The 9,477-nt window shown below is 34.8% G+C and overlaps 1 long non-coding RNA gene across 1 annotated transcript; it reads right to left on the bottom strand.

The window, feature by feature from the left end:
• Positions 1–2,153: 2,153 nt before the first annotated feature.
• LOC146763897 (uncharacterized) lies at positions 2,154–6,248 on the bottom strand. The gene is made up of 3 exons (XR_014951608.1): positions 6,140–6,248; positions 4,709–4,760; positions 2,154–4,137 (listed from the first exon to the last, which is right to left on the bottom strand). It is a non-coding gene; the product is annotated as an uncharacterized LOC146763897 (long non-coding RNA).
• Positions 6,249–9,477: the final 3,229 nt, after the last annotated feature.

Genomic DNA, 9,477 nt, shown 5'->3' with positions numbered 1-9,477 from the left:
GTCCCTTCCTTATTCTCTGTTACAGAAAGAATATCAAAAATGCATCTCTGAGCCAGGCTTGCACCAAGTAGGATGGCATCTCTTTTCTTTGGCTCTTTGAATAATTTATTCCTAAGAAAGTTGTTTAAATTATATTTTCTTCTTTCATCTCATGTGTCTGTGAGTTTTGTTTATTGTTCTGTGCTTGAACATACATCCAGTCCTGATTATAGTACAAGTTTTGACAGATGTCTTTATTACCCAGTGGCAGAGGACTTTTCCCTCAGGCATTGCTTTCTGGATGACTTTATTTGACATAACTGGTGTGTATTGTTGAAATCCTTTTGAAAAGTTCTCTTGTGGGATTTCATGCTGTCATGCATCAAGAATTGTATAGTCCTTTTATTTAAAAATCAATAAAATAAAAGTTTAAACAAAGAAAAACTACTGACAACAAATACTTAGTTTAATCAAAAGAAATGTTAAATTCATTTACCTTGCAACATACAGAAGTATTGTATGTCAGGAAGGGCCCTGAGGCTTTCATTAAAGCAAAGTTTTTAATTCCACATGTCAGGTTTTTTTATGACTTTTTAAAAAAATTGCAAATATTATTCATAGGAAACAAAGAACAATTGTCAATTTAAAGGAAAATAGTTTTATGTGAAGCTTTTTTTATTTTTCCTGATATGGTCAAAACCAGTTTGGTTCCTCAAAGACCTTTGTATTTTGTTTTGGTAGATATTGTATTACTCACATTATCAAAGATTACCCTCAAATCTATCCTTGATCAAAATCAGAGAGGATGTGACATGTTAGAATAGAAATTATTTTGAAATAGATACATTTGAGACTAACAAAAAAAATCCATTGAAGAAATTAAAAAAAAAAATCCTCTGTCATTGTAAGACATCTGTAATAGACATATCTATAAATGTCTTATATAAATAAAAGAATTTCTCAACAAATTCAACAGAATTTAGAGACTAGATCATAATTTACTTATGTATCTTAATGACTAGAAATCAAAGTTCCATATTTTGTGATGCTGCATCATATTAATGAACTGTGGAAAAATGAAATCTTTGTACCTTGGATCATGTTGATCTTTCTGGTAAATCAAAGCTGGTAAGATGGCTTCCCCTCACTGAATGAAGATCTGTAAGATTTTAGGTGGTGAAAAAAATTTTCTAATTTCCCATCTAGGCATTCTGTAGAAGGTGATTACTCAAAAATAAATGTCAGTCTGTAGCAGCTGCATCCTACTTCCTGCAAATGACCTAGATAGGGTGGGTGTGGAGGTGTTTGACTTGCATTGATTAATTCCTTTTGTGGTGGTGGTGATTTTTCATGGTCAATAGACTTCAAATTTGAAAAAGATATTCTATGACGTCTGAATCCATGTGGTATTTCTTCCTCTGTGACACTAAAGTACATCAGCATTACCATTCAAGTAACAATCCTTGAATGCAAAGTCCATGCTCATAACAATCAATGTAAGTAATATCTACTGTCCTTCTGTGATGTTGTTTAACACAGCATGGTGATTACCATGTGAAAACACACCAGGATTGATCTTTCAATGCCTCAGCATGTTTTGATATGATTAAGCACTGCTGTTGCTGATTTTGATTTCTGGTTCAAGCCTGGCATGCTTTGTGAGATGAATACATGCTGAGGAAGAGTCAATTCTAAAACAAACTGCTACCCCTGAGCCTCAGGTTTGCCATAAAAAACAAGAACAACAAAAAACCCCTTCAAACAACCTCCAACCTCTTATTGCCCATTGATGATGTCGATTGTTTAATACTGCTATATTTTTTTTCTGAAAGCTAATGTAAACCATGGTTCAGTTGTACTTTATTAAGTTAGCTTTGCTCAATTAAGTCTCGCTCAGATTACAGTTCTGCTAAATGTGCCCTCACTGTTTGCGTTCCTGTTTATTTTATACTGGTTAAGAGAATATTTCACTTTAGTGACTATAAGATTTTCATGAGGAGAGATGTAGAATTAAAAGAAGGGAAATGCTGGTGTGTTAGAACCAACAGTGCTATAACAATAATAGATCAAAGATTTGATTTTAGAAAAGGCTTTGGGTTGGGAGTGATGCTAACCTTAAGCCTCTGGCCATTTTTAATTTTAACTATATTAATATTAACCAATAAATGGTAACCATTTATTGGTTACCATTTCTTTTTCTTTGATCTTCCACTTGAACTGAAGGATTATTACATGGATAACATATAGGCCAGGCCTTCTTAATCTTCAGTTTTGATGAATAGATTTCCCAGTTGGAGTTTAATAGGTACCATGCTAGGATAATGAATACATTTTATTTATTTTATACCAGAAATTACAGAAAGAAATTCAAAAGAATGTTAGAAAAAATGGGTGATGGGCATGTGTTTCTGTCTTGACCAACTGGTAGAGGACACTTTACTGAAAATCCATTTATTTGATACTTTTCTTAAGCATCTACATACTTTTTTTTATGGTTAAGGTAAGAATACATTATGTGAATATCAACTTTTTAACTGATGGAGTGAGTACATGCAAGTATAGTTATAAAAGTTCTATGGCTTTCAGTAGCACGATGTTATTTCAATATTTCTATTACTTAAGGGTTCCTCTCCTCTCCTCCCCTCCCCTCATTTTGAATAAAAAGAGATTTTTTTTTTCCTAATTGGCAGGGCTCTGAATGTAGATGTGTAAATACTTTGAATGAAGTTTTCTTCAAATTACAAATGACTCTGTCATTACACATTATAGATATATCTCTGGATGTAAATGTACACATTTTTTGCAAAGGAGTGGTATTACTTTAATAATTTATTGAAGGATGTCAGTGACTTTTAGTCATTGATAAATACTAGTACCAGGAGTGATATTTTTGTGAAAAACATGAGTTGTGTCTTTTAGACAGTACATGGCAAAATCATGTTAAGCAACTATTTTTTTTCAGATGCATGATGGAGAAAATAAAGCAAATTATCTATGATTTAAAGACGTTGGAACTGTGAAGCAAGATTGACTTCTTTTTCCTTCTTAACTGTGTACAGATGGTCATGTTTTGCTGATAAAAACTTATTTTGATTTCCAAAGGAAATGAAACTTGGTACAGATATGCAAATAAAATAGTATTTCTAGTTTCTTTTCCCAAAGCTGAGTTGGAAAAGGTATTGAAATGCAATCTTGGAAAATAAAATTAAAATATTTTGTTGAATTGGATTAGAGCTCTTCTGGTCAGAGGACATAAATGCAGTCTACTGCAGGAAAGTTTAATGTCGCTTACTCAACATATCTGTTAATGGTTTGCAGCTAGCTTGTGGCTGCCAAATGAATCCTGAGATGGTCAGGAGCTGTGTGAGGATCAGACCGATCAGCAGCTGAGACCCAGGAGTTCTGAGCTCCTTATAAAAGGAAGCTCTCAACAATAAAAGAGGCTGTTTGCTTCACAGAGCTTTGAGGGGTGTGTGTCATCCTTGTCTCTGACCAACTCCATGGAACACGTGGAATTTAACATTATAAAGCTTGAATTTGAAATACAACAAAACTGAAAGCAAAAACTAAAGAGACCAAAATAATCCCAAATACTTAACACTTCTTTTTCCCAGCTTGGATTTGACAGTCACAACAGAAATGTCAGAAGTTTTAAGAAGAAAATGCTTTGTTCTGAACAGTTCCAAGCTGCTTCAATATATTTAAAATTGTTGAAGTAAATAATTTTTTCAGGGTATCTACAAACAAACTGGACAGTGTTTTCATTTTGTTACTAGAAGCTAAATATATGGGGACTTGGTATAATTTTCACTACTACTGATTTCTATGTGTATAGATGATAGCTTTTACTGTAGAAATGTGCTAATATTTTGTAAATATTCTTTGCCCTATTTTAATCCTGACTGAGTGTGTGTTCTTTTGTGTAGATGATAGTGGCTCATACTTTAAAATGGCCTGTAAATGCTGTTCACAGGCTAGAAAAAATGGTTTTCTACTAATCTTCGTTAGAAAGTTTCTTACCTCAAGACTGCAGGATTATAATTATATCTATATATGAAAAAATTATTATAAATTTTATTGTAGATTTACTTACAGTTCTATGTGAAATGCATTTTAAGTTCAAACTTTGGAATATATGAAAACCTTAACATAAAATACCTAAATAAGAGAAATAAAAATAAAGGTATTAATTATCATGTCTGTTTACACAAATTAAAAACAAAAAATACAAACAAACAAAAAAAAGAAAACCTACTTCAATTTCTTCATGGTAAGCCTCATGATTTTATGATCAATAGAACTTTCTGTATTTCTGGGTTTTTTGTTTAAACTTCCCCCCCCCCATATGATCAGATATCATTTACTATAAAAGAAATATTATTTTAATACCAAAAGCATTAAAAGTTTGGATAAAATGTTCCAGATCGCCATTGACCTCTGACAACTTATTGTACCTATTAACTTTTCAAAATTATATCCATTCTGTCACATGACATTTCAAGATACTCTGCTTGAAGCAGGTCTCTGCAATGCATTATAAGCATAGAGCTTTGAATTTTGATCCAGCATGTTTTAAAATATCTTTACTACCTGCAGACTGAACACAGTCCAAGTGCTGTAATTGGTATTAGATGAAAAGGTATGAGGAGAAGAGCTACTTTCCTTTGCTAATACCATAAGGTAAAGGAGTGACTTTTGTGTTTCAAAGAAAAAAAGATATGGTACTTACCAGCAGATATTATTAAGAGGCTTGCTAGCAATGAACTTTGTGTAAAACTTTCCTTCAAACAAATAAACAAAAAAGATGTTTTAATTCTCAAACAGAATTTTTTAAAATGATGGCTAGTTTATATGGTCCCTACTTAATGTACTGACTACTGTGAGTAACCAGTTCAAGCTGTAGTGTGGGCTGACAAATCTGCAGCTGCTGTATATTGTGTAGATGGTATCAATAGTCAATCCCCATCTGTGGTTTTGCTGTGGCACCTTTGTGCCTGAGTCCCTTCCCCTATTAACATGTTTTCAGTAAGAAACAGAGTGGAATATCATTTAATGCTTTATTAGTACAATACAGTATGCAGTGTAAAGGTCTTGGGTTAATAGCAATATTGATTTAGGAATAATGCAGCTGCTGAATTTCCCTGGAGTATATTGGCTCAAAAATGAGAAATCACCTGTGATTTCTTTCCCTACAACTGCAGCAAGGGCAGATATTTCCCTGTATGACCTGTGGACAGGTTTTCTAGAAAATCATAACAAATGGGAATTTGGAAGGAAAATAAAATGAGCCAATGAATAGTAATCATTTAAAGACATCTAAATTTGCAGAAAATAATAAAATAATTTATGTTAGAAAAGGTCTTTAAGATTAATGAGCCAAATTATTAGAATGACATGCTGAAATTCAGCAGGGCTTTTTTGGCCACCATAATACCTAGAAGTCCGCTCCATTTGATCTGTCCATCAGCTTGTGCTGGACATTTGTTTGATTGTTTGGGTTTTGTTTTTTTTTAAAGAAGTCTTGATGATTAATATGGCAACCCTACATTCTACCTAGCAAGTATTAACAAATGGCAGATTGTGTTTCAGAGTTAGTGTTTCTCAGCAAGAACCACCCTCAGAGCAAGAAGTCCGGGTAAAGCCTTCATAAGGTTTGATGGTCTTTTGCACTTGCACTTATCTTTTTATTATTCATCTAGTTTATCTGAAACCATACTTCATCTCCTTGCCAAAGAAAGACAAAGCTCTGTTCTCCCTCAGTTTGCTCTTGGATGCAAAAATGGCAGTAGAGAGAAGAAAGAAGAATCCACTTTCACGTCCACCAAATTAGCTACAGAAATAAATAGCAGCTCAAGCTGTTTTATGTTAATTTCTTCACATGATGCTAGCTCAGATTTGCTGAGTGATAACTATGAAATAAAGTTCAGTAAAGAGATCTTCATCCCTCAGTATTGTTCTTCCTGGGCTGTTTATTTGTATTTCACCTGCTGGGCAATGGCATTACAATTCTCAGGTGGCTGCCACTGTGTAGAGCACAAGTTGGCAAATTGCATCCCAGTCACCACTTCCAGTTTTGGATGCCTAGCCCTTCATGCTCGAGAAAATTTTCTCAATTGTGAGTAGCGAGATCTAGTGTTCTACAACAGAGAAGTCTGCCTACCTGCTTGATACCTGCAGAGCCTGAAGCAAGAGGGCAGGAGCCTTAGGAAGAAAGACTTTGGCAAGCAGTGCCAGCCTTCTTGCAGCTTTGTAGCAAGTGCAACCTCTGTGACTGCTGGCACAGCAGGTAATTATATAAGGCTGGCCTGAATAGAAATTCATCATATGCTGTGATGTAACAGTCACAGGGTATTTGAAGTACACAAAGAAAGGCAGAGCTTGGCATTTGTACACAGCAGTGTTGCTGGTTGCTGTAGGGATTGTTCAAGAAAATCACTAAACACTGTGTACGTTTCACACTTCCTTTTCTGGTTTCCCAGGTAGTCTCATTCTCTCTGTGTGTAGTAAATAGAGTTCAGAATATTTTTTGTTGAATTCCTTTTCTTTCTATAGGATGTTTTTTGTGGAGTTTCAATAGCATACTGAAGTGTTTGACACAGTGATATAACAGAAGTGAGTGTATAATGTAAGGGAAGGGTGTTTTGCAGCATAAATGGTATTTATAGGATTATGTAAAGATGCTTGCCAAGATACAAGATTTTCTATTTATATCTCTGCTCTCTATCAACCTTAAACAGCTGTCACACCTTTCCAAATCAATAAAAAGTGATATAATGAAATCAGAGCTGAACTGAACATCAGAGTGACCTATCATCCTATTTCAGACATATGTCTCATTAATATGTCTTCTCTTTTTGTCTCAGAATTTGGCTTTAACAACAGCCATGTAGCCTGCATTCCTTCTGACCTACATATATGATTTTGCCTCAGACTGCATTATTTTGCCCAAAAAGTCCTTCCCCTGTGGTGCATTTCAAATACAAAATGAGCTGCATTCGGCTCAACAAGTCAGCAGGAACTGGACAGGGGTGAATGCTGGATCTTGGCACCTGCCAATGGGAGAGGCTTGGAAAGCTTGCCTTAGTGCTCACCTCTTTCAGAACAGTGTTCCACAGCTGGTTATCAATGGAGAGATTATGGAGCTGTTTCAGAGAATTAAAAACATATAATGAACATTGCATAAATCTTCAGTTATTTGAGACAGTAAATGAAATTAAACTGTTTGTTTAACTTTTTTATTTGAACATGTCAAAGACTGTGGGTTCTGGATAACTTTTGTGTCTCAAAACTGCAGGATGTCAAATCCAGCCACAAATCAATTTATTTCCATTAAAGCTGCAGTACAGTTCACCCTGTTTATAATTGTCACAACATGTGCTTCTTAATTGTTCTTTCATTTTGTCAAAATATATTTGCACATTATTAATGAATATTCCTCAGAGATACTATTCACAGATACAGACGTGCAGTGCACTGATACTGATGAAAGTGCTAAGGTTAACTGTTAAGTGGAGCCAGTGTCTAAATTCCAGCTGATTTTCCAAGTCCTTGGCTCCATTTGAAACACATGAAAAGGAAAATTAGAAACCCAAAATCTTTACCCTAGCAAAAAGTAGAAAAAAAAAAAAAAATAAAAATTACCTTGGTTACCTTTCCTTGGGCTTTCTTATCTACATGCTCTGATATGATTTTAAGTGAAAGATCTTGTCACAAGAGCAGTTACTGCTTTATGCTGCAATAAAACATTGTTTACTCAAAATATTTAGACATGCAGTGAATTATAACCTCTGGTCAGATGGTCCTCCTAACATCTGCTTGCCAAATGAATGTGGTATTTCATTCAGATCTGCACTGCTGGGATGTAAGTGGTAAAACACTTTAATTCAACAAAGCTTAATATAATGTGCAAATGAGGAAAAATACACTATTGCTTAGGGAATTTGTTATACAGTCCAGAATATATTGTGTATTTGTTTTATTCCCATATCTTTTATTGTCTTTAAATTTCTACTTTTACAAAAGAGAAATAATTTCAAAAGATGACTCTGGCAAAAAAAAAAACAAACTTCCAAAGACAATATCTTTGGCAATTATGGACTTGTAAGTTAACGGCCTTAGGGTCTAACAGAAGATTGTAGGACAAGAAATTTGGAGATAGTTTTAGGATTTATTATTGGCACAATCACTGTCCTTGGCATTGTAATAAACTATTTTCTTTCCTCGTGAGGGAGCAAAGTACTGTTCATAGTATTTATGAACTGAGAGATCTCATGGAGATCTTATTTACTAGTCTGTGGTTTTTTTTCCCCTTGAAAGCATCTCTAACAGTGGATTTTTTCCCTTGGAAAGTTTCAAACAAGCCTTATTATGTTCTTAGAAAGGTAGAGGATTGTTCTTCATGTGACAGTAAATAATTGATGGTTTGCCTTTTCTATGTATTCCTAATCTAGATCAGTCTACTAGTCCTCTAGTTATGGAACTTCCTGAAGTTATTGTTTTCAAAGACCACACTGCCTACTGTAGTGGGTTTCAGTGAGCATGTTCCCAAGTGTTGTCATGCTTCCAACAGAGCAGTGTTCAAAGCACAGGGTCTCGGTCCCTTAACTTAGCAATCTTGTGATTGCAGGACACAGATGCTCCATCTTTATTTTTTTAATTCCTTTTTTTCTGCTTCAGAAAGGACAGACAGGCTGAATTTTTCTCAGCTAGCAAGCCACACAGATTAGGCCAATATTCTTTAAATTATAGTCTGTGTGTGTGCTTTTTCATGGCTGGATGATCCAGGGTATTAAGAGGAATGTTTGCCAAGACAAATGCTGCTGTCAGATTCATCAGCTCAATATAGCAATGTTCTTGTTGAACTACATGTTACAGAGAGCAGATCTTGCATGGTCCATTAACTGTTCACCTCCCTCTCCTCATCTTTTAAAATTTGTTGCAGTTTATGGTTGTGTGAAGAGATTTCTAGATATTTGTCTCAGTTACAATAACTTCCCCTGAAGGGTCTGTGAAGTGAAAATGCTGCAGATGGAACAAAAGTTGTGACCTCCTTCCCCTAACCAACAACTTCTTTCTATTTAGTCAAGAGTTCTGCTGTGACCACCGTGGTAGCATCCTTGTTCTCTTACGTTCACCAGACAGGGGTCTTCAAATTCTTTCAAAAAATACAGAGTGAAATGCTCCCCCCAGTTCATGTCTGCAGCTGACTCTAACTTAGAGATTTTGCCAGTGGGAAACTTTGAACTCTGATCCAGGATAACATGGGCCCTGGGTGTAGGAAGAGCTCTGAACATATTTTCTGAAGAACTGATTAATTGAATTTTAGCAACCTCTTTGGGGTGAGCTACATTCTATACAAGATTTTAAATTAGATATTTGTTACAAAAGAGACAAAGAATTCACTGAAGAAATAATAATCCTTGTTTATTTAATAAGATATTCAAAAGTAAGGAGCTGATCACTACAAACCTAAGCTTGGTAAAATACTTGCTGAAATCA

Source organism: Lonchura striata, chromosome Z (assembly GCF_050655825.1).
Source record: "Lonchura striata isolate lonStrDom1 chromosome Z, ASM5065582v1, whole genome shotgun sequence".
Classification (NCBI taxonomy): domain Eukaryota; kingdom Metazoa; phylum Chordata; class Aves; order Passeriformes; family Estrildidae; genus Lonchura; species Lonchura striata.
Note: the sequence above shows the minus strand (reverse complement) of the source record. Positions and strands in the feature narration are given on the sequence as shown.